Source organism: Pygocentrus nattereri, chromosome 17, assembly GCF_015220715.1.
Source record: "Pygocentrus nattereri isolate fPygNat1 chromosome 17, fPygNat1.pri, whole genome shotgun sequence".
NCBI classification, from domain to species: domain Eukaryota; kingdom Metazoa; phylum Chordata; class Actinopteri; order Characiformes; family Serrasalmidae; genus Pygocentrus; species Pygocentrus nattereri.
Window position 1 is genome coordinate 1,246,488 of NC_051227.1, and position 23,793 is coordinate 1,270,280.

Here is a 23,793-nt window from a genome sequence, read left to right on the forward strand (position 1 = left end):
TTCAGGCCCAGCAGGCTCAGCTTTCCAATCAGGTACTGAGAGATGATGGTGTTGAATGCTGAACTGAAGTCTATGAACAGCTTTCTGACATAGGTGTCTTTATTGTCTAGGAGGAAGAGACCCAGGTGGAGCGTGGTGGAGATGGCGTTGAGCGGTTGGGGCGATATGGAAATTGCAGTGGGTGCAGTAAAGGAGGAAGCTGGTCTTTAATGTGCCTCATGACAAGCCTCTCAAAGCATTTCATGATGATGGGAGTGAGTGCAATGGGACGGTAGTCATTGAGGCAGGACACTGGAGACTTCTTCGGCACAGGGATGATGATGGTGGACTTGAAGCACGTTGGAACGACTGCAGTGCTCACAGAGATGTTGAATATGTCCGTGAGAACATCAGCCAGCTGTTCGGTGCATTCTCTGAGCACTCTGCCTGGTATGCTGTCAGATCCTGGTGCTTTTCGTGGGTTGACTCTGTGTAAAATTCTCTGCACATCAGCAGTGGACAGACACAGTACCTGTTCGCTTGGAGGAGGTGTGGATTTCCTCACCGTCGTGCCGTTCTGTGCCTCAAACCGAGCATAGAAGTTGTTAAGCATCTCTGGAAGGGAGGCATCACTGTCACAAGCAGGTGGAGGTGACTTGTAGTTGGTGATGGCCTGGATGCTCTGCCACCTGTGCTGTGTGTCAGCAGCATTTTGAAAATGATCATGGATTTTCTTTGGCACGCTTAGCCTCTTTGATGGCCTGGGAGAGCTTGGCTCTTGCCAACCTGAGGCTTGCTTTGTCCCTTGACTTGAAAGTCTTGTCGCGGGTTCTCAGCAGCGTGCGCACCTCTGCAGTCATCCATGGTTTCTAGTTGGGGTGAGTTGTGATGGGTTTGGACACAGTAACATCATCAGTGCACTTGCTGATGTAGCCAGTCACTGATTCTGAGTACTCCTCCAGGTTGATAGACAGATATGTGGTCTGAGTAACCATCGTGGGGGCGGGGCTCTGCCCTGTACGCACCGGAGAAGTAAACAAGATCCAGCACATGCAAATCATTTAACCCCTATATTTAATTGACAATATGACAAAAACAACAAATCAAATGTTGAAACTGAGAAATGTTATTGTTTTTTGAAAAATATATGCCCATATTGAATTTGATGCCAGCAACATGTTCCAAAAAAGTTGGGACAGGGCATGTTTACTGTGTTTCATCACCTCTTATTTTAACAACACTCTATGTGTTTGGGAACTCAGGAGACCAACTGCTCTAGTTTTAAACGTGGAATGTTTTCCCATTTTTGCTTGACATAGGATTACAGCTGCTCAACAGGTCGGGGTCTCCATTCTCATATTTTTAATTTTATAAGGTGCCAAGTGTTTTCAGTGGTGACAGGTCTAGACTGCAGTTTAGCATCCAGATTCGTTTAATACGGAGCAATGTTGTTGTAATACATGCAGAAGACAGTTTGACATTATCTTGCTGAAATAATCAAGGCCTTCCCTGAAAAAGACAGCATCTGGATGGCAGCATATATCGCCAAAACATGTATATATTGTTCGGCATTAATGGTGCCTTCACAGATGTGCAAGTCACCCATGCCATGTGCACTAATGCACCCCTATACCACCCCTATACCATCATCAATACTTGCCTTTGAACTGTGCACTGATAACAAGCTAAGTGGTCTTTAGCCCGGAGGACAAAGTGTCCATGATTTCCAAAAAAAATGTCAAATGTTGATTCGTCAGACCACGGGACACTTTTCTGCTTTGAGCTCGGGCCCAGAGAAGATGGCAGCATGTTTATATATGTTTATATATGATGTTTATACAGTGGGTTGCAAAAGTATTCAGCCCCCTTGAACTTTTCAACCTTTTGCCACATTTCAGGCTTCAAACATAAAGATATGAAATTGTATTTTTTTGTGAAGAATCAACAACAAGTGGGACACAATTGTGAAGTGGAACGAAATTTATTGGATATTTTAAACTTTTTTTAGAAATAAAAAACTGAAAAGTGGGGCGTGCAATATTATTCGGCCCCTTTACTTTCAGTGCAGCAAACTCACTCCAGAAGTTCAGTGAGGATCTCTGAATGATCCAATGTTGACCTAAATGACTGATGATGATAAATAGAATCCACCTGTGTGTAATCAAGTCTCCGTATAAATGCACCTGCTCTGTGATAGTCTCAGAGTTCTGTTTAAAGCGCAGAGAGCATCATGAAGACCAAGGAACACACCAGGCAGGTCCGAGATACTGTTGTGGAGAGGTTTAAAGCCGGATTTGGATAGAAAAAGATTTCCCAAGCTTTAAACATCTCAAGGAGCACTGTGCAAGCGATCATATTGAAATGGAAGGAGCATCAGACCACTGCAAATCTACCAAGACCCGGCCGTCCCTCTAAACTTTCAGCTCAAACAAGGAGAAGACTGATCATAGATGCAGCCAAGAGGCCCATGATCACTCTGGATGAACTGCAGAGATCTACAGCTGAGGTGGGAGACTTTGTCCATAGGACAACGATCAGTGGTACACTGCACAAATCTGGGCTTTATGGAAGAGTGGCAAGAAAAAGCCATTTCTCAAAGATATCCATAAAAAGTCTCATTTAATGTTTGCCACAAGCCACCTGGGAGACACACCAAACATGTGGAAGAAGGTGCTCTGGTCAGATGAAACCAAAATCTAACTTATGTTTGGCGTAAAAGCAATACAGCTCATCACCCTGAACACACCATCCCCACTGTCAAACATGGTGGTGGCAGCATCATGGTTTGGGCCTGCTTTTCTTCAGCAGGGACAGGGAAGATGGTTAATATTGATGGGAAGATGGATGGAGCCAAATACAGGACCATTCTGGAAGAAAACCTGTTGGAGTCTGCAAAAGACCTGAGACTGGGACGGAGATTTATCTTCCAACAAGACAATGATCCAAAACATAAAGCAACATCTACAATGGAATGGTTCACAAATAAACGTATCCAGGTGTTAGAATGGCCAAGTCAAAGTCCAGACCTGAATCCAATCGAGAATCTGTGGAAAGAGCTGAAAACTGCTGTTCACAAACGCTCTCCATCCAACTTCACTGAGCTCGAGCTGTTTTGCAAGGAAGAATGGGCAAAAATTTCAGTCTCTCGATGTGCAAGACTGACAGAGACGTACCCCAAGCCACTTGCAGCTGTAATCACAGCAAAAGGTGGCGCTACAAAGTATTAAAGCAAGGGGGCTGAATAATATTGCACGCCCCACTTTTCAGTTTTTTATTTCTAAAAAAAGTTTAAAATATCCAACAAATTTCGTTCCACTTCACGATTGTGTCCCACTTGTTGTTGACTCTTCACAAAAAATGTCAATTTCATATCTTTATGTTTGAAGCCTGAAATGTGGCAAAAGGTTGAAAAGTTCAAGGGGGCTGAATACTTTTGCAACCCACTGTATATGATTTCTTCTTTGCATTTAAGAGTTTTAAGTAGCATTTGTGCATGCAGCACTGAACTGTTTTCATAGAGATTCCATGCAGTGATTTCCACTACAGAATCATCCATCCATCCATTTTCTAAGCCGCTTCGCCGTCAGGGTCGCAGGGGGGTGCTGGAGCCTATCCCAGCAGTCTTCGGGCGGAAGGCAGGTCGCCAGTCCATCGCAGGGCAGACAGACAGACAGACACAGACTCACACCTAGGGGCAATTTAGCATCTCCAATTGGCCTGACTGCATGTCTTTGGACTGTGAGAGGAAACCGAAGAACCTGGAGGAACCCCACGCAGACACGGGGAAAACATGCAAACTCCACACAGAGAGGACCCTGGTCGCCCGGCCGGGGAATCGAACCCAGGCCCTCCTCACTGTGAGGCGACAGCGCTACCCACCACGCCACCGTGCCGCCCTACAGAAGCATGTCTATTTTTAATGCAGTGCTGTGTTTTTTTTGGCCTTGTCCCGTGCACACAGAGATTTCTCCAGATTCTCTGAATCTTTTACTGATATTATGTTCTGTATATGATGAAAAGCAAAGGTTCTTAGCTCCTGTGTGTTGAGCAACATTATTCTTGTATTGTTTGCAGTCTTTCACAGAGTGGTGAACCCCTCCCCCTCTTTACTTCCGAAAGACACAGCCTCTCTGGGGTGATTCTTCATGTTACTGACCTGATGCCAATCAACCAGCAGGTGTTGTTTTTAGCATAACATAACTTTACCAGCCTTTTGTTGTCCCAACTTTTTTGGAACATGTTGCTGGCATCAAATTCAAAATGGGCATATATTTTTCAAAGAACAGTATCATTTTTCAATTTCGACATCTGATATGTTGTCTCTGTGCTATTTTTAATTAAATATAGGGTTTGAATACATTTTGCTCAATGTCCCAACCTTATCTTAATCCTGTATGTGATTTAATGGGCCTCTTGGCTCGTGGGAGAGCCCTATGCAGCTCAGCATCTTTTAAAATGAAGGCGATCTATGCCTCTAGTGCAAAGACTGCTCCTGTTTCCACCTTATGCCTTTTCACTGTTTTGGTCAGAAGGATGTTTTTGTCTGAAATATGAACGCCTGGGTAGACCTGTGCGCTACCAGTACAAGCATGTAGCCCATAATAGTTGGTTTCGCCCCTGCCGTTGTGCTGATGGACGGCAAATCTTCTGCATTAGCTCGGGACGCAGAAGTTATCTGGTTTATCTCGGATTGTCAAGTTTCAGGCATAAGCCTTGGTGTAAATTAGAATGCGCGTGCTCATCACTTTGCTCTGTGCGCGTGCCTGGGCTGCCCTCCCCTCCCGGCACAGCACGCGCCTGGCTGGTCGCTCGTTAGTGCGAGCGACTGTTTGTACAGGCGGGGAGAGTGAATTACAACTGTGTGACTGAGGCTGTGAGGCGAATCGCGGAAAGAGAGCGACCACAATAACGGGACCGGTGTTCAGCCTACGCAGCAGCAAAAGCAGCACCAGTATGATCCTCGTGTCCGCGCCTGCCTCGAGCAACACGAGACACTAGAATATAAGGTAAACCTGCTTGTTTACATCAGCTACAGTACTGAGGTGTTGAGGGGAGGTGTTCTCGATGTGACGAAGCCAAACGAGTGTAGCCTCAGAACTTGTCCGGATATTACGCGACTGTTGGTTCAGAGCAAAATGACAGAGAAATACAGACACTAAGACATGCAGAGTAAACCCACCAGAGTAGACGACTGCTCCGGTGGGCTTTCCTGCGCATTTCTCAGGCAGTAAAGGCGTCGTTTGCTCCGTGTAAGCCTTCAGGCAGAGAAGCGTGCTCTGCTGCTACACTGTGCCTGTGCGGATAGCTAAAGGGGAATTCCACCGATTTCTCAGAATTTCTGAATAATTCAGTATGTGAGGTGTAAAGAGAGGCACCCCGAGTGGTTTGACGTCAGTGGCTTATTGTAGACAAACATACGGACTGCTGTCTTTACAGTGGTGGGGACCAGGAACCAGGGGTCGCGATGTCTGTGCCACAAATATAGCCATGTTTAATGACCTAAAACCGCCGAGGAACCTACACGTGATTTCAGATGTGAAGTCGATCGCATTAAAACGCTGGGTCAACTGGAAAACTAAGTTTTCTGTAGGGACTATTTTGCCTTACAACGCCCTGCATGTACCACTCCACCATGAATGAAAGGGGGGGGGGGGGGGCTTGAGGCTTAAAAGCTTATATTAAAACGACCCTGTCACCACCCCTGTGAAAAATGATCACAGGGCAAGAACGGAGCATTTCGCAGCACAACTAACGACTTTGTTTACATCTCAAGCATTTCGATATGGAGAAATTCTGGAAAACTGGTGGAATCCCCCTTTAAGTTTGAACTGTGTGGAAACACTGCCCATCTCATCTGGTCAAACACGCGCTTGTCCCTCCGTTGACATTAAGATGGAAAATGGCAATACACCCGTTTTCTCTTCCCTCGCGTGTCCCTGGTGGCTGTCGAGCGTGTTAGGGGCCACGTCTTTTTGCTCCAAGTCAATTCCCGCGGCTTTTATTCAGCGTATTTGTGGAGATTCTGCATAGATGCTGTGGATGGAGGCTGCGCTGCCTTATACCGTTTTGTATGTTGTGAATTATGAATGACCCGTGTAGAATGTGTTTCCCCGTCCATCTGTCGGCGGCTTTAATTGCAAGAGACAGCGCGTGCACTATTCCTTTTGGGTTCTGTGCAGTGTGACTGCTCATGCGAGAGCAGTTGATGCGCGCACTCGCGCAGCCTCCGCGTGTGTGCGAGCCTGTAGAAAACCCGACATCCTGCGATTACACTTGCCTTTGTGGAAAAGCCCGAGCTGGTTTCTGCGCGTCTGTCATAACGGAAAGATCCACGCCTTATAAATTCCACGCTGCCTTCCTTGCACGAAAGCATCGACCCTCATGCTTACCCTACACATCGGATCGGATGTGAGTGTCTTAGGAAAAGAGTGAAAGTGTCAGCCTCCCAGAGAATTTACACTTTGAAGATGTCGCATTGAGTTCATGTGGTTGCGCGTTGCGCGCTATGCTCGATGAGTCTTGGGGACGTGACGGGGATACACCGTGCAAGAGGGCTTTCCTCATATAGAGGCAGTATGCTGCAGAAGGGGTTTCCCCCTCCCCCCACCTTCTTCCCTCGCTTTCTAAAGAGAGCTAGTCTGATGATCTCCAGCTCACTGTTCACTCTTACAGCGTCCGCGTTTCTTTCCCCCTTCACATAGCCTGAAACTGCTCAGCTCATTTGTAGTCATCTTGTTTTGGCAACTAAGAAGATGTCATTTAATGTATAGGTTTAATCAAAGGGCATTAAAGGGCAGATATACACAGTGGGAAAGAAATGGGGATGAAAAGAGTAACGGAATAAAGAAGGAGAGGAGTTTCTTTCAGAGCAGCCGCACACCGGTCGAGCATCTTCATTGAGAAATTTGAAATCAGACTGATGATGTTGAGCGGGATGAGAGTGCATACTGTGTTTTAGTGTATTGGGTTTCTAATCCTTTCCAAGAGCCCCCCTGCTCACTGTCTTATTTACTCACTCATTCATCTTCCATTTCACTCACTCACTCACTCACTCACTCACTCACTCACTCACTCACTCACTCACTCACTCCAAGACTGCAGGCAGTGCTGGCCAGTTGGGTGTGGCGCAGTAACTCGCTCCACTCTAATCACCAAATGCTCCTTTCTCTTCTCCACCTCCTCTTCCTCCTCTGCCAAGGTCTGTTGCTGGGCTCCCTCATCTAACTAATTACTTGCTTGGTTGGCCTGGAGTAAATACGTCCAGGGACTCTTATCGGTGAACCGATAGATGGATGGATGGATGGGTGGACTATTGAACATTAGGGTGAACAGGATTATGGAGTTGGAGTGAGGGGGTCTAAGAATCCATGTTAGGGGTGTGTGTGTGTGTGTGTGTGTGTGTGTGTGTGTGTGGTACATAATTCATGCCATTCTCCGCTTAGCAGAGTGAAGCAGTGAGACGTGAGTGAGAGTTCAGATGTGTAACTGAGCTACTACTGCAGTGCGTGCACACACAAACGCACACGTACATGCATATTAATCCACAGGGTTTCTCAGCCTAATGTCCGTTTGCCTGTGTGTGTGCTTTCTGTAGCCTTGAAGTACTGTCTGTTAAATGAGTGTGAGCAGCATGGAGCAGTTCCAGAAAGACGGTGTCAATGCATCTGTATTCTGACCTACTTGTGCCATCTTGCAGCGTGTCCTTTTGTATGTGATTGAGCCTCTGAGTGTAGTTTCACTGTGCACGCGATCGGGGACATGTGGAGCATACTGAAGCAGTACTGCAAAGGGTGCTGCTGCTCAAAATGTGAAAGAGGTAACCAGCAACATCTCTCTTACTCTCCGATCAGGCTTTCTCTCTCTTTGTCTTTCCAACTTTCCTCTTATGTAATTTACCTATTCATACTCCACCCACCAATTATTTCTCTTCTATCAACTGTTGCAAGGTAGGATGAGCTTCACAGAACGGTGGCAGATCCCCCATTAAACTTAATGAATAATGTACAACTCAGTTTTTGTTTTAGATTATTTACTGTTTTTTTATGCACAGAAATGGTCAAACTGCATTTTTTGTGTGTAATTTTATGCTGCGTACAGCTACAAACATCAGTAATTTATTAATTTAACTTAACTATAGATTTTGTGTAGTTTAGCTGATGCTTTTTTTTGGGATATAAACCTTTCTGCCTTCATCTCTCCCTCTGTGTTGCTCTCACTGACTAGCTTTATTTATCTCAAGGCAATGTATTGTTGTTCTGTTATTACTGTGATGTCAGGAGGTCACTAGTAGTAAATTCAGCCATGCTTCAGTAGCTAGTGGTGTGGGCCACAGCTTAGCCTATTCATCCATAAATATCCTTAAAAACCTTGTTTGCGCAAGAAATAAACTGCACCCAATCACGCAGTGTTATATAAATATACGAAAATATAAAATAAATGGCACATTTCATTTATAATTTTGATGAAAACTTTAGTTGTGGTGTCCCTGTGTCCCCAAAGCTTGACCACCCTTGCAACAGTTACATTAGGCTATGAAAAATGTGGATGGATGTAAGGATGGATACATAAATAAACCTACGCTTTGTTGGTTGTATGTACCAATGGCAACAATTAACAACAACGAATTACAGGCCCTATATTGCACATTTCACCCAGTATCGCACAGCGCTGTCGAAGATGAAGATGACACAAAGGATTCAGTCTAACTTGCTGTGTTATCAATGTGAAGATAACTTGTCCCGTTTTTCTCTTCTCTTATTTACATTAGCATTCATGAGTATTCTGTAGGAGCAGTCACATATTCAGTTTTGTAACTTAAAAACATATTTAGAGCTCCAGTTGTTTGCCCTGTTAATAAAACATTTTCACTTTTGCTGTATAGTATCACACAGATCTTCATTCACCATGTGTTTGATTTGGAACAACCTCATTAACGGCAAAATGAAACACAGGAACACAGAATGACCTGCTGCGTTGCCACGCAATTTAAGCTCACACACATCTATCCACTCTTCCCTACTGTTTCTGCCCACTCACTCTCTATTACCCTACATCCAGTCTCTACGGGAGCAGGTGTCGTCCAGTTGGGCGATTCATCTGTCGTCATGGTGGGGGGGGTCGTCCCTCCGTTGTGAGTTTCGTGTCTTCGCTCCGTTTTGCTTTCATGGCTCCAATCTGCAGGATGGCTGCCGTCATGAATGCTTACCTCATCCGGACCTGCTCCAGTACCCACTGACCTGTAAAATTGAAGGCAGCGAGCAGCTAGCAGATCACTTCCAGTTCGTGAAGAAAACTTGCTGATGCACATTGTTGACACCATAGGTACAGCTGGTAGCTCTGTATCTGAGGAAGCCTGTGGAGAGGACAGGCATAACAATGGCAAATATCATATTTATAATAGTCCCACAAAATAGCAATTTTAAAACTACACTTATTAACTAGGGTTGTGCTGATCTCTCCCAATACAGATTACCTTACCTGCAACAGTATTTATCAGTCAACTTGGACTGATTTTGCTTGTTTTTCAGAGGTGGCATTTGCTGTCTTTGAATTTTACCTTGCTTTCCCTTTGAGACTCAGCAGAAGATTAATATAGATCAATAATATAGTTGCTGGAAGAAAATGTCATGTGACTGAAGCAGACAAATACCCCGCTAGCCTAGGCTTCGCACTGGACACGATGAGTTTAGGCTCGTCTGCGGCTGCTCCACAGCATCCCGTTGTATTAACGGTGCTTTTTGCTTTCTGTTTGCAGTCGAAAGCCTGTGTCAGCAATGGGGGCACCTTTTAGTAGCTGGATTCTCCAAGTGTCTGAGTACTTTTGGACATATAGTGTACATCGGGCTGAAGTAGCAGACCATCAGAATGCTCACAGAATATTTGATAAGAATTCCTCGGATTTATCAGTGCCCACATCACACTGTGTGTCACAGCAGTCTCTGTGATTCATTTACTACCGACTTGCACGGTGGTGGCAAAATGGTTACAGTCGTGATTACTTTGAACAGAAGCTATAATTCTGTATCAGATGTACTGATTGCAGCCTTTCTTATTTAGCTGATTTGGAGAGATGAAAATAATTTGAATTTCCATAGCTATTTGGGGAGGCACTATATTATGGTAGGAGACGCCTTTTGGAAAGTGTGCATCGTTTTTGTCTTTGCTTTAGTACTAGGCACTGCTTTTAAGGGCTGTGACAGAGTTGTGACAGAGTTGTGGCTCAGGTGTTTTCCCCAGGGTTGCTGCCTGGTTCTTTAGGTTGTTTCATAACATATGAATGAAATATTGACAAAAATATGAATGAAATGTTAACAGACCACTTTAAAACACTGTTAGCTTAACATCAGACTAATAGTGTTTATAGTAGAGTGTCTGTGGAGAAAGCTGTAAAAAACTGGAATTCCAACTGGAATGCACTGTTTACAGGGAAGCACAAAAGTCTAGGGCTGTCCATCTGTTTAGAAATGATGTTATGAAATGATGATGACTCTCAGTTCATAGCAAAAATGTTTTGAAACTGCCCAAAATTACAATTTTGCACGTTGTTTGGTGAGGTTGTCATGGTTACTTGATAGAAAACAAAAGATTTTGCAGTAATAATTAGGGTATTCTGATCGTCAGGCTGACGTTTTTCCACAAAGGGGTGCTGTTAGCACTCATGTCACTTGTGAATGCGCTGCTGAAAAACGAAACAACTAACTCCCTCTGTAGGGATATTAACGGCTACCGAGTATCTAGAGTCCTCCTCTAATCTGTTGTGGGAGGGGTTGAGCCACGTCGCACTTATTTCAGCTAAAGAGAGTCACCTTTATATAGAAACACAAGATCCGACTGTAAGTGAGCTTATAATGCTCAGGTCAGTCTTGATATGTAGCCTTAGAGTTTAGTTTTGTCTCCTTTTAAATAGACATTGCACTTTTTAAATATTCTTTTCTTTATGTCTTCTAAGAAAATGACCTGTGCCAGTTATTTCTTGAACAAGCACTGTTGTCGTTTAGAGACACTAGTTTAAATTGCACAAAAATAAAATGTTCTGGGAATAACTCGTAAATACAAAAAAGGCTTAAATAATTTTATTACTAATGTTATAATTCTGCATCGAAAATGATCATATTGTGAACTCTGTATCTAGTTACATCTCTTGATATGTGCATGAATGTTCAGTTAAATTTGCCTGTTGTTTGGCTTAAAAAAAACATTTAATCAACTAAATAATTGGTTTATTGATTATTAATATTATTTATAATGACAGCCCCGCTGTCCAGCCCTGCTTGGCATATTGATGGAACGTGAGACAGATTAAACTTACGTGTGTGTGTGTGTGTGTGTGTGTGTGTGAGGACTGGAGAAAGTAATGCTGTTCTGGCGCCCGGTGTGAAAATGAGGCTCTGAAGCTTTTCATTGCACTGCTGTGACTGAGCTGAACGTCCTCCTGTGATAATATGAATTTGTCTCTGCTCTCTTTTTTGTTTTCCTGTCTCCTCTCTCTCTTTCTCCCTCTCTCTCTCTCTCTCTCTCTCTCTCTTTCTCCCTCTCTCTCTTTCTCTCTCTCTCTCTCTTGCACTTCTGTCCTCAGATTACTGAAAAGGCACACATTAAGCATACATTATAACTGTATAAATATTATAAATAAAAATATAAATATTATAAAACATTGTACCAAATCCCAGCTAATGGGAAATGTATCTACTTCTACAGTTAATGAGACAAAATAAAGCAGAATGTACCTGCTGGTTTCTTAGCTACATGATCGTATACCATCAGTATGCTGGTTAACAGTGAACGTTTTCATGCCAGTGTAGTATGTATGAATAATGTATATATAGTGTATATGTGCAGGTAACAAAATACAGCTTTAATTTCTGAACTAGTCACTAATCTAGCCTGCTATGGAACCTGTAACCTAAACTAAGCAGCTTCTATAACTAGGCTAAAGCATACTGGTTTAGCTAGCAATGTTGAGGAGTGCTCAAAATGAAAAAAAGAGTGATGGCGTTTATTTTGGAGTGATTTTACAAGCGTAGTATGCAAATTATGCTCATAAACTCTTGCATTTTTACCGTAGCGATGTCATTTGTTAGCTTATAGCATGTGTGCTGCATGCCTGAATGTCTCAAGAAGTCAAAGTCACTCTTGGACCACAGTTGTTCTGAGGTCAGCTGAGTACCACTCGCTGCTCACGGCGTAGTTTCATCGCTTTGGAAACTTCCGAGGACCGTGGAGTGCTGACACTCGCCACGGCGCTGATAACCTACTGCAGCGACTGCAGATAGCAGTGGATGTTAAGTAGTGATGGAGGGTTAACGGAGTAACTGAGCTTGGCAGATTTTGATTGGCCATAATGTAGTGAATCCAATTTCAGAATTCCAGATATGTGGCATAATAAATATCCTTTCCCTGTTTGGTTGGGTAGGCCTGTGATACTGTAGTAGACTGTAACATTGTAATGATGCTGTTCTCAAGAATGGAGGAAAAAAATAATCATGGTCTAGACTTCAGTGCCCTCATAGTTATGGCCGTGGTGTGGCTAACTGGCAAACTGTAAGGCACAGTGTGTGAATGACCGCTCTCTCACACTCTCTTTCTCCTTGGTCTCTCGCTCTCTCTCTCCATGTGTCTCTCTGTATCGCTCTCTCTTGCTCTGCCAAGCTCTCTTTTGCTCTCGCCGTGATGGAGGAAGGTTCGCAGGAGTAAAGGGGGGAGGGGTAGGCTGTACTGAGCGTGCTCAGTCATAGTTCCATTAGCAGAAGCCATTATGCTCCGTCAGCCTGTGATGGAAGACAAGGTTTGTCCACTAACTCACTTCTGCTGCCGTCACTCATGGCCTTCTCAAGACGTTGAGTAGCACTCACATTCAATAGTACACTGTCTCTGTCATTCACTTCCTTTCTCCAGCCGTATCTCTCTATACATTCACTTTCTTTCTCCAATACTCTCTTTTTCTCTCCTGATCCCCCTCCCGCAGCCACGGGAGCTAAAACGAAGTTTATTACCTCAGGTGCTGTAATGTCAGCCCAGGTGAGCGGCCACCATAAAGACCTGAAAATACAGAAGACCGCTTTGTAAAAAGTGTAAAGATAAAAGGATTATGGCTGCAGAGTAGTGTTGCGAATATGGTTTATTGTGAATGCGATATATCACATAGCAAATCAATAATGTGACATGTTAAAGAGTGACGTGCACTATTTAGACAAAATAATTTACTTCTGTTGGATTACGTGAATACTGTGATTTGCTCAGATACCCACAGAAACACAATAAAAAATATAATCATAATTAAACACAACACTGTGATTAGTTAGAAGGCTCAGCAGCTTATGATGTCAGTACAACAGATGATCTATTGTGCAGCGGTAACAAGGTAGGGAAAAATGGCTGATGGAAACTGGGATGGTTCTACTTGGAGCTGAGTGACTTATACAGGTAATAAATGGTTGTAATAGAGTAAGTGAGTGAATAAAGGCATAAGGTTGCATTTGTTGCCTAGTCAAAGTTCGTTCCCTGGACCAAAACCTTTGTCACCTTGCTTGTTTAAATTGTTAGTGACTTCAGGTTCCTGCAGATGGCTTTGCACAAGGATTATCTGACTATAAGAGTTGCTTCTAGAAGTCAATGCTTGTCCTTAACAACCAATTTCTGAAAGAACACTCAACAGGGAGCAGTATGCTATCAACACATGGAGCAGAGTGGCACACTAGAGGCCTTTGCTCCCCTTTGTTCTCAAAGTTACCTGGTTTCAATGGCCAAAGAGACACAAAACCTGGACTGTTATCTGGTCAGATGAATCTCATTTCTGCCTGTATGTGAGTGATGCCTTCAATGAGGACTGGGTGCAAGGTGGGGTTCAGACTGGTGGAAGCTCTGTGATGTTCTGGGAGTGTTGTAATTAATGTAAGGACAAGGTCCAGTCCCTCTTTTATTTAGTAAGCCTTTAAAACTGTTCCTTTGTTGCCTTAGCCCAAAACATCTTACAAAAGACACCTGATGGTCTCTGATTACCTGAGCACTGCTGTAGGAGGCACTAGGGCTAAAATAGGCTCAGTTGCAGACATTCAGTGTGTTGGACCAGCAGTTTTTAAAACAAGTTGGTTTGTGGGAGTTCACTAACCAGGAGTGTTACATTCTTTTTTGAATGCCTTTGCGCAGGATTATGGAGTGGTAAATACAACTTTTTTTAAAAACATATTTTATTAAATGGTAAGATGGCAGAGAAAAGGATGAGAAATGGGAGATGGGAGGGAAATGGCCTGTTTATTGTTGGTGCACTTGTGAAGAGTGTTGCAGCAGGCAGGGAGAGGCAGGTGCTCAGTCATCCATGCAAGCTACAGCCTCAATGAGGCGTGAGAGAGAATGGAAATGTATTTTACCTTATGTTTTTTGCACACAGGTTACAGAGAAAGTGTCTGTTGCATTATGGTTCAGCCACCCCCTTTTCTACTCTTTCTCTTCTGATCAGATTTGGTGCTTTCTGTTCAATGTGTTGAACTCACTGCAGTTTGAGTGTGGTACTGCCTGACACACACACACACACACACACATGTTTGTCTTACATTACTTGTGAGGACTTCTATTGATTATTATTGATTTTTTGTGTTACAGTAGCCATGTAAACATCCACATGTAAGCAAAATTTAGTTCTTCAGAAAATTAGGAATTTGTTTGTTTATGACCAGCAAAAACGTCCCCACTTGTGCAAGATCTCATGTACTCCTGTCACTGTGAGGACATTTGGTCCACACAACAGTAGCAAAATAAGTACACGCACACACGCTTTCTTTCAGCTGAGTCTCTGTTGCTTGCTTACTTTCTCCGAATGTCTAAAGTTTCTCTCTCTCTCTCTCTCTCTCTCTCTCTCTCTCTCTTTGAAAAGAACTGAGGTTTTGCAGTTCGGTAGAGCAGCACCATAGAGATGTGTGGATGTGCTCTGAATCTGACTGAATGTGTCAGAAAGCACCCCGTGTGTCCCCCTCAACGCACGTCAGTTCTGTCCGATATGAAAGCGTGATCAGGGACCAAAAATCACACTATACCTACTTTTTGCTGAAGCCCTGTCTTATTTGCAGGTGGAGTTTTTTCTTCAAACCCTGACCACCCCCTCTTCTTCAGGCGCTGGAATGGGGTCATGGGTGGATATCCATTCATTTGCTTTTGTTGTTTTAAAGTTGAAGTAAGAGAGTTCTCAGTTTTGATGGGTACCAGTATCAGCAGAAAATACTGGACCGCATATCAGAGGGTGAGAAAATGAGAATCAGATCCAGTCCTGTAACAAATCTTTCCAGAAATAGCACAGTCACCTTATGTTATGTCAGGTTGTTAGCTATGTATTTTTTCTCGTATGATAATAAAGTATTTGAGTGGTTTGGGCAGGATAAGCTACTTTCACATGTTCATCTTAAATGTATAATATGTGTTGGTTGATGCTCCGGGTTTAGTATTGGTATCGGAAAAGAGCCTGAGATCGGCTCCCCTTGGATAATATTACTAATCACTATTATTTGTTTTTGAAGGCTGCAAAAGTTTATAATGTTGCATTCATTGCAGACCAGCATGTCTATGACGTAGGTGTACTTTGTAGAATTGCTTCATTAATGCTTGTACTGATTGTGGAAAAATGCTTAAGACCTTCTCCAAAATGTTTTGTAAAGTAGGACAGACGAGATAACCACGTTCAGCATTAAAGAAGCATTGCAACAAAAAAACAACCACATGATCCATTATCAGTAGGTGGTAAGATGGTGATACTGCACACATGCTTTCTTTAGTTTCACTGCTAACTTGTTTACATAGCTTCATGGCCAGATAAATGTTTCGTGAGTTAGTTTTATTAACCTAAGGAGTTGTGTTCTTGATTTTGGATGGTGAAAGGCTCCTTTTAATTACGAATTTTGGTCAGACTTTTCCTTCTAGTTATGGATTCTGGATGGGAAACGCCTTTACATCACCAGTTCCCCAGCTAAAGGCACAGCAGAGCTGGCTTTCTCTCTCAGTCCCTCTAAATCACACTGTCTTTGCTTGCTTTGCAACTATTAGACTGAGGAGGAAATTGCTGACAACATTGAGAGCAATGCAAAATGCCTCATCAGCAATCAAATCTAATTTATTTGTAGCGCTTTTTACAACTGATGTTGTCACAAAGCAGCTTTACAGAATTCCAGTAAAGACAAAAAATGTAACATGAATGTAAAAACCCCCAAGTGAGCAAGCCAGGGGCCACAGTGCAAGCCGCAGGGGCCCTCAGAGCTGAGGAAGAAACTTTGGGAGGAACCAAGGCTCATAAGGGGGGGGCCTATCCTCCTCTGGTCAAACTTCCTGCAAAGTTATTATACTACTAATATATATGTAGTAGTAGTAGTAGTAGTAGTATTGGTAGTAGTAGTAGTAGTAGTAGTATTGGTAGTAGTAGTAGTAGTAGTAGTAGTAGTAGCATTGGTAGTAGTAGTGGTAGTAGTAGTAGTATTGGTAGTAGTAGTAGTAGTAGTATTGGTAGTAGTAGTAGTAGTATTGGTAGTGGTAGTAGTAGTAGTAGTATTGGTAGTAGTAGTAGTAGTAGTATTGGTAGTGGTAGTAGTAGTATTGGTAGTAGTAGTAGTAGTAGTAGTAGTAGTAGTATTGGTAGTAGTAGTGGTAGTAGTAGTAGTAGTAGTATTGGTAGTAATAGTAGTAGTAGTAGTATTGGTGGTAGTAGTAGTAGTATTGGTGGTAGTAGTAGTAGTGGTAGTAGTAGTAGTAGTAGTAGTAGTATTGGTGGTAGTAGTAGTAGTAGTAGTAGTAGTATTGGTGGTAGTAGTAGTAGTAGTATTGGTGGTAGTAGTAGTAGTAGTAGTAGTAGTGGTATTGGTGGTAGTAGTAGTAGTAGTAGTAGTAGTATTGGTAGTAGTAGTAGTAGTAGTAGTAGTATTGGTGGTAGTAGTAGTAGTAGTAGTAGTAGTATTGGTGGTAGTAGTAGTAGTAGTAGTAGTAGTAGTAGTGGTATTGGTGGTAGTAGTAGTAGTAGTAGTATTGGTAGTAGTAGTAGTAGTAGTAGTATTGGTGGTAGTAGTAGTAGTAGTAGTAGTAGTAGTATTGGTGGTAGTATTGGTGGTAGTAGTAGTAGTAGTAGTATTGGTGGTAGTAGTAGTAGTAGTAGTATTGGTGGTAGTAGTAGTAGTAGTAGTAGTAGTAGTAGTAGTAGTATTGGTGGTAGTAGTAGTAGTAGTAGTAGTAGTAGTATTGGTGGTAGTATTGGTGGTAGTAGTAGTAGTAGTAGTATTGGTGGTAGTAGTAGTAGTAGTAGTATTGGTGGTAGTAGTAGTAGTAGTAGTAGTAGTAGTAGTAGTATTGGTAGTAGTAGTAGTAGTAGTAGTATTGGTAGTAGTAGTAGTAGTAGTAGTAGTAGTATTGGTGGTAGTAGTAGTAGTAGTAGTAGTAGTAGTAGTATTGGTAGTAGTAGTAGTAGTAGTAGTAGTATTGGTGGTAGTAGTAGTAGTAGTAGTAGTAGTATTGGTGGTAGTAGTAGTAGTAGTAGTAGTCGTCCATGAAAACTTCAGTGTAGGGTGGGCAGCTAGTCCAAGGCACTGTGGCGGTAGCTGGGGTGTGGGCAGCTGGTCTGAAGTGGGTAACAGAAGAACGGACGGGTGGGCAGTCGTTTACTCGGTAAAAGGCAGGGAGATGGAATTAGTTTTGTTCTGTTTGTTTATATGTAAAACAGAGAATGTGAACATTCCCAGAGTGTGTCTAACGACTCCGGCAGTTTGGACTATAACAGATTAACTAAAGGAGAGAACCAGAAGGACACACAGACACGAGAGCACTCTGAGACAGACTGGCATCCCTCCACTCCACCGTCCACAAACCTGAGTGACCGCATGCGAGCATCAGTGAAGTGATGATGGAACTGGACTGATATGATCAGATGTTCTAGTTTTAGTGAGGACCCTGGCTACGGCGTTTTGAACTTGCTGAAGTTTGCTTAGATTCCTGCTCGTGCATCCTGACAGTAGCGCGCTACAGTAGTCCAGCCCTGAAGTAATAAAGGCGTGTACTAGTGTTTCTGCATCACGCAGGGACAGGGCATTTCTGATCTTGGCGATGTTGTGAAGATGTAAAAAAGCTGTCCTAGTGATGCCGCCTGTGTGTTGATCGAATGATAAATCTGAATCTATTATAATGCCGAGATTTTTTTGCTGCTGAATCAGACTAATAGATTCTCTGTGTAATTAGTGTAATTCTCAATTCTCAGTGAAATTGGTCAGAAAGCCATTTCTCCAATGCTCTGGTTCTTTCTGTACAGCAATAGGAATGGACATTTCAGTCAAATTTGATATTCAGGTAACTTTTAGGACTACCACACTACCACGCACCAGATGCCTCAGGTGGACAATAATCAGCATTTTACTAATACCATACTGTAATAAACTATTACTATATTATATCACTATACTGTAATATATTAAACACCTATGGCACAGACAAATGGCATCAATCTAAATGTATGATAAACACACACATGCTATTCTAAATTCTGTAAGATTAACAGACAAATGCTAATTGTCTGCTCCCACCTTGTACCTTTTAGCTGTTGGTTAGTTAATGCAAAATATGATAAATTCACTAATTATATACGAGTGCAAAATGGGCTTCTTATCTGGTATTGCTGCACTTTGCGCTCTGTTACCTGGCATCAGAGACCCTCACTGAACCTCACTGAGTCTGTAGACGGCTGCAGTAGGCTGTTCATTCTTTAGAGTAAGCAAAGAAGAAACTCTGACTTTTGGTGGATTACACAGATTTATACCTGACTTACATCTTGTATCAGATTTATATCTTATTTGATTTAAATATGAGATGCTGTAATGATAGAGAGAAGCTGAACTGATCATCAGAAATCTTCATTTGTTATTCCGCTTTCTCAAGTTTCATGACTTCTTTGAATATTGAAAATTCTGGCTTATTCCTCTTAACACTGTTGTCCTCTCGACACACCGTGCTATTGCTTTTCAGTTTTAGCAATATTTTTCATGATATGCTTCATAGTGCAGTGCATATTGTTTATACCATTGATATGTCCATGACACAGTCAAATGACACTCACTTTGCTCATGGTACACTGGGGCTGACAGTTAAGTGCATTCATGGGTGTCATTCAGATATTTTGATGAGCAACTTAAAACATATAGAAACAAACTAACTGACTTCCTTTTTAGAAATGAGCTTTCTGCCTGATTAACAATTGCCGTGTTTTGTAAGATCTCATATGCTGTAATGATAGGAAAAGAAAATGCAACACAGGTTAGTAAGACAGTCTTTTAGCTCAGTGCCAGAACGCAGGAAGCATGGGGTCGTTAACTTTATCATTACAAACTTAAATATCATCTGATACCTTGAAATTCTGTAAATATTGAATTTTGTCAACATCAGCCAGCGCGACATGGCACTAGAGGGGACTCGATTCCTGATTAATACATTAATACGTTAACTAGGACTAGCAGATAAGCCCAAACGGTAAAGAGGAAAATCTACCACTTTTTTATTCTCGGCGGTGAGGGAAAGAGGGAAATGTGCTTGTTCTGTATAATATTTGGCCGTTTCACCTCAAAGATTCAACCATGTGAAATGTGTGACTTCCTGCCTCAGCTTAATACTCTCGGTCACTGGTTGGGGCTCTCTCTATGTGCTCATGAACTCATTTAATCCTGCTGTTATGTGTACTGAGCTGCTTGGGGGTCTGTTCGCTGCTCAGCCATTAAGAAAACAGTTGTGTAAATTCAGCATGACTGTAAAATGCTCACCACTGGAAATAATGTATGTGTGTGAGAGAGACAGATCACAGTCCATGAATCTCAGAAGGTGATTTTGACATTGAACAGTTCGTGTTGTTATTACTTACTTAAATAGTGGTGTTGTGTTTGGAATTAAAGTCTGCAGACACTTAGCAAATACGCTGTGTAAAGCTCCCTTATATAAACTGCTCATCTGATGATGTCCCAGTGATTTTAATGTCAGACCTGGCACTTAGAATCATATAAGCATCATAGAACAGCAATGTCTATAATTGTTCTTAGTCTATGCAATAAATATATAGATAAGTCTGTCATGTGTAACCTTCACATAAGCAGAGAGCTGTTAGTGCATGTGTGTGTCAGAAATGGCATTGGGGTGTCGGTCATAGGTAGTATTGGTATCCCCGTCACCGATTCCTAGATGGTGCAACACTAGTCATATGAACACAGAGCGCAGTTTGACATTTTACATTTACATTTATGGCATTTGGCTGACGCTCTTATCCAGAGCAACTTACAATTTGGTCATTTTACACAGGAAGGTGAAGGTGGTGTTGGGAGTCTTGCCCAAGGACTCTTATTGGTATAGTGCAGGGTGCTTGCCGTGGTGGGGGAGTGAACCCCAGTCTACAGCATAGAAGGCAAAGGTGTTAACCACTACACTATCCAACCACATTTTGATTGGAGCTTTTACTTTGCTGAATGCAGCTGTATTGTAGGCTCATAGTCAAAGCAGCACATCCACTGTATTTAAAATAAAATTTAAGTAGTGAAATAACATGTAGGCTACACGTGTAGCTTGTGTGCTGTCTTTCAACGAGTTAGCAGCATGAAAGCAAATCTTTCAAGCCAGCAGCCGTGCCCAAATGTTAATTTACATGTAATAACACATGATTACGCTGAACTGACCATAAATAAATACATTTGAGCGTTATACATTGCAGCCGAGCACTAAGAAAAGCTCTCTGTTCCTCCGGTGCAAAGCTCGTGAGTCACGCTCAGTCTGAATGAACAAGCAGCACAGAGTAGCTCCAGCTTACAATTTGTGCTGCATCGCTCCGGGATTAAAATAGACGTCAGCCTTTATGAAATCACAATAAAAAATAGTAATAATGATCGTAATACACATGAGAGTTTTACGTAGAAGGAATGCACAAATGCAATCAGGAGATTCATTGCAAAATGGAAATTTCACACAAAAGAGAAAGTATCTTTCAGAGACATTTAAGCCCATCACTGAAGGACGGAGGCAAAGGATAAAATGCTAATTCAATCAGGATTATATAATCACAGCAAATATTTTGTTTCCATTTGCAGTTCTATTTGGCGGTAGCAGAGCGTTCTGAGACACATGCATCACGCAAAAATGTGAATACAGGCGCTTTGAGCTACGCAGATGGGGTTTTGCATCTAATTATGCTCAAAATATTACATTGCACAAGCTTCATTCTGAGCGTTACAGCCAAGCTTGTCCAAATGGTCTTGTACCGCCAGCAAGAGCCGATGAGCAGTTGAGTCTTAGACAGAGAGCTTTCATACACATAAAAAATATATTATTGCCTTTCCTTTCCCAAATAAGTAAAGCAGCTCACGGTCCTCTCCTTGTCTGTGTTAAGCTTTTGAGGCTGTTGAAACGTAAAATTGCATGGCGAGTTTGGACAAAACTGCGTTTGCAATCCGTTGGCTGAGTGCTACCATTTGCATGCTTGCATTAAGTATGTTTCTGGCCTAAGTCGGATACAGCACGCAGGAAGAGCTGGGATGGAGGCAGCAAAGTGGCATTGTAGAGGAAGCGTGAGAGTGGCTGGGCTAAATCAGCTTTAAAAATGCCCTGGCGAATTTAGCCAGTCGTATGCATGGCAGGTGGTTAGCTAAGCTGAGTTATATTTGGTGGTATGGCTCTGTTCTGGGTCCTCTCTGCCCTTCAGCATGCGTACATGAAAAGCCCGAGGCAAGAACAGCAGAAAGACCCCACCGGCTAGCAGGAGATTGCAAAGTGGCTTGCAGAGGAGCCCTGACGAATTTAGTCAATCATATGTGAAGCAGGCAATCCGCTGATGAGTTGAGATTGGGGCCTGTGCTTGACTTTGTGGTCAAATGAGGCCTACAGCCTATGAGCATCCCAGTTTTAGAATACTAAAAATACTTTAATCTACGTTCATACTTACTAGGCTAACCAGTCTGGCTGATGTTAGGTCCAGGAACAGTGTTAGTCTCTAACTAACATCTTCGTACATCGTCCCCCGAAAAGACCTTGTGTATGACGGAAAGTCCTTATCAACATCCAGTGTTGTAACGGTTAGATTTAGTTTTAGCTCACATGTGGAGAGGCAGCCTCCGTTTTGTCCTTCACGCAAACTGCCAGTGTACTTTAGCTTTTTGGAACAATAAAACGTGTTTTCTAATATATTCCTCTGCTTGCTGCTAAAATTTTGGTGCTATGCATTTTTTTTTGCATTTTTGAACACCTGTGCTGTCACCTAAAAACCTCAAACCTCAAAAAACTCAAAACCTAAGTTCATTTTGGTTGAACTTTGAACTTTTTTCTCATGTTTGTTCCTTCCCTGCAGTTAAATGGATATTCATTAACTCTTGTGGATCCAGGCGTCTGGTAACAACTTAATTGGCCGTTAGGATTCTCCTGCAAGCATGTTTAACTATTGGCGGTAGTTCAGAAAGATGAGGTGGCCGGCTTCACAGAGGAAGCACATGTTAGCGAAATGAGTGAAAGTAACACAGCACGGAGAAGAGAGCTACAACTTAGAAATGATAAATTGTCTCCGTTTAGAGAAAAACCTTTCGTTTACAGGAGATGCAGTGTCAAACAGCTCCATCCCAAACCACATGCATTTTTGTACTTTACCTACTACACAAGTGGGTGCACATCTAATCAGTGGTGGACAGTAACTAAGTAAATGTAAGTTTTTTTGTGTGTCTGTACTTTACTGAAGTATTTCCATTGTTGGGTGGCTTTTTACTTTCACTCTACTACATTTCAAAGTCAAATATCTGACTTTTTACTGTCGTTCCTTTTGGTTTCTGTGTGTGTCAAAACAAAAGAAGCCTGAAGCAAGAATGCCAATCAGGGCACAGCGCGCACTTTGCTTTGATCCTGTTTTGACTTGTTGGTCATACTGACCCGGTGCAAGCACAGGGTTCAACGTCAGCAGCGTAAAACTAACCTAACTTTGTGTAAATAGACCACAATATGGAAATATGTACACACATGCAGTCGTGGATGGATGGATGGATGGATGGATGGATGGATGGATGGATGGATGGATGGACATGCAGTCATGACTGGCATGTCTTTTTTCTGAATTTATATAAACACTTTCATTGTATACTAAATTCATTTAGGCTAGTTTATGTTTATGAACAGGTCATTTTAAGAAATCCGTGTCAGACTAATGACATTCTATTAAAAGATTGATTTACCAAGAGTGACACTAGACTATTTTCACCTAAACGGAGTTCATGAAGGATAACAGGATATCTTTTAGTACTTTTACTTGCAATACTTAAGTACATTTGAAGGCAAATACTTTTGTACTTTTACTCCAGTGGAGGTCTAAATGAAATACTTCTACTTTTACTTGAGTAATATTTTGCCTTATCTCTAGTTTAACTCAAGTACATGATTTGTGTACTTCGTCCACCGCTGCTTCTAACGGTACACTTTACTTGTAGGCACTATTTAGTGTGCTAGTATGTAGTTTGAGACTGGACACTAGTAATGCAGTGGGAAATCTCAGCCATTTAGATTTCAGCTTTCATTTATCAAATCAAGTGATGCGGCAAGTGAACTGGAAGGCTCTCATTTACTGCTCTTGTTTGGAGCACACGAGGCGCAGGCTGCCGCCCATCTGTGATAAAATGAGCAGTTAGAGTAAAATAAGATTCTGCCGCAATGAATGACCACGCAGCGCCTGTTACAGCTGTCCTACAACTTTTCTTCAGTGATTTCATAACTTCGGTTGTGGTCTCATTGTACAGTGTGGGGATCGCTGTGTCATTAAAATATCTTCAAGATGGGACGCTGTATCTCGGCTCCAAA

At 42.3% G+C, this 23,793-nt stretch overlaps 1 protein-coding gene across 1 annotated transcript in view; it reads left to right on the forward strand.

Annotated features, from left to right (window-relative positions):
- The first annotated feature begins 4,767 nt into the window (after positions 1–4,767).
- The window catches only part of slc8a2b (solute carrier family 8 member 2b), a 104,847-nt gene continuing 85,821 nt past the window's right edge, over positions 4,768–23,793 (forward strand). Inside the window, exon 1 of the mRNA XM_017708877.2 lies at positions 4,768–4,985. The gene's annotated coding sequence lies outside the window, so the exon portion shown is untranslated. The remainder of the gene's footprint in view (positions 4,986–23,793) is intronic.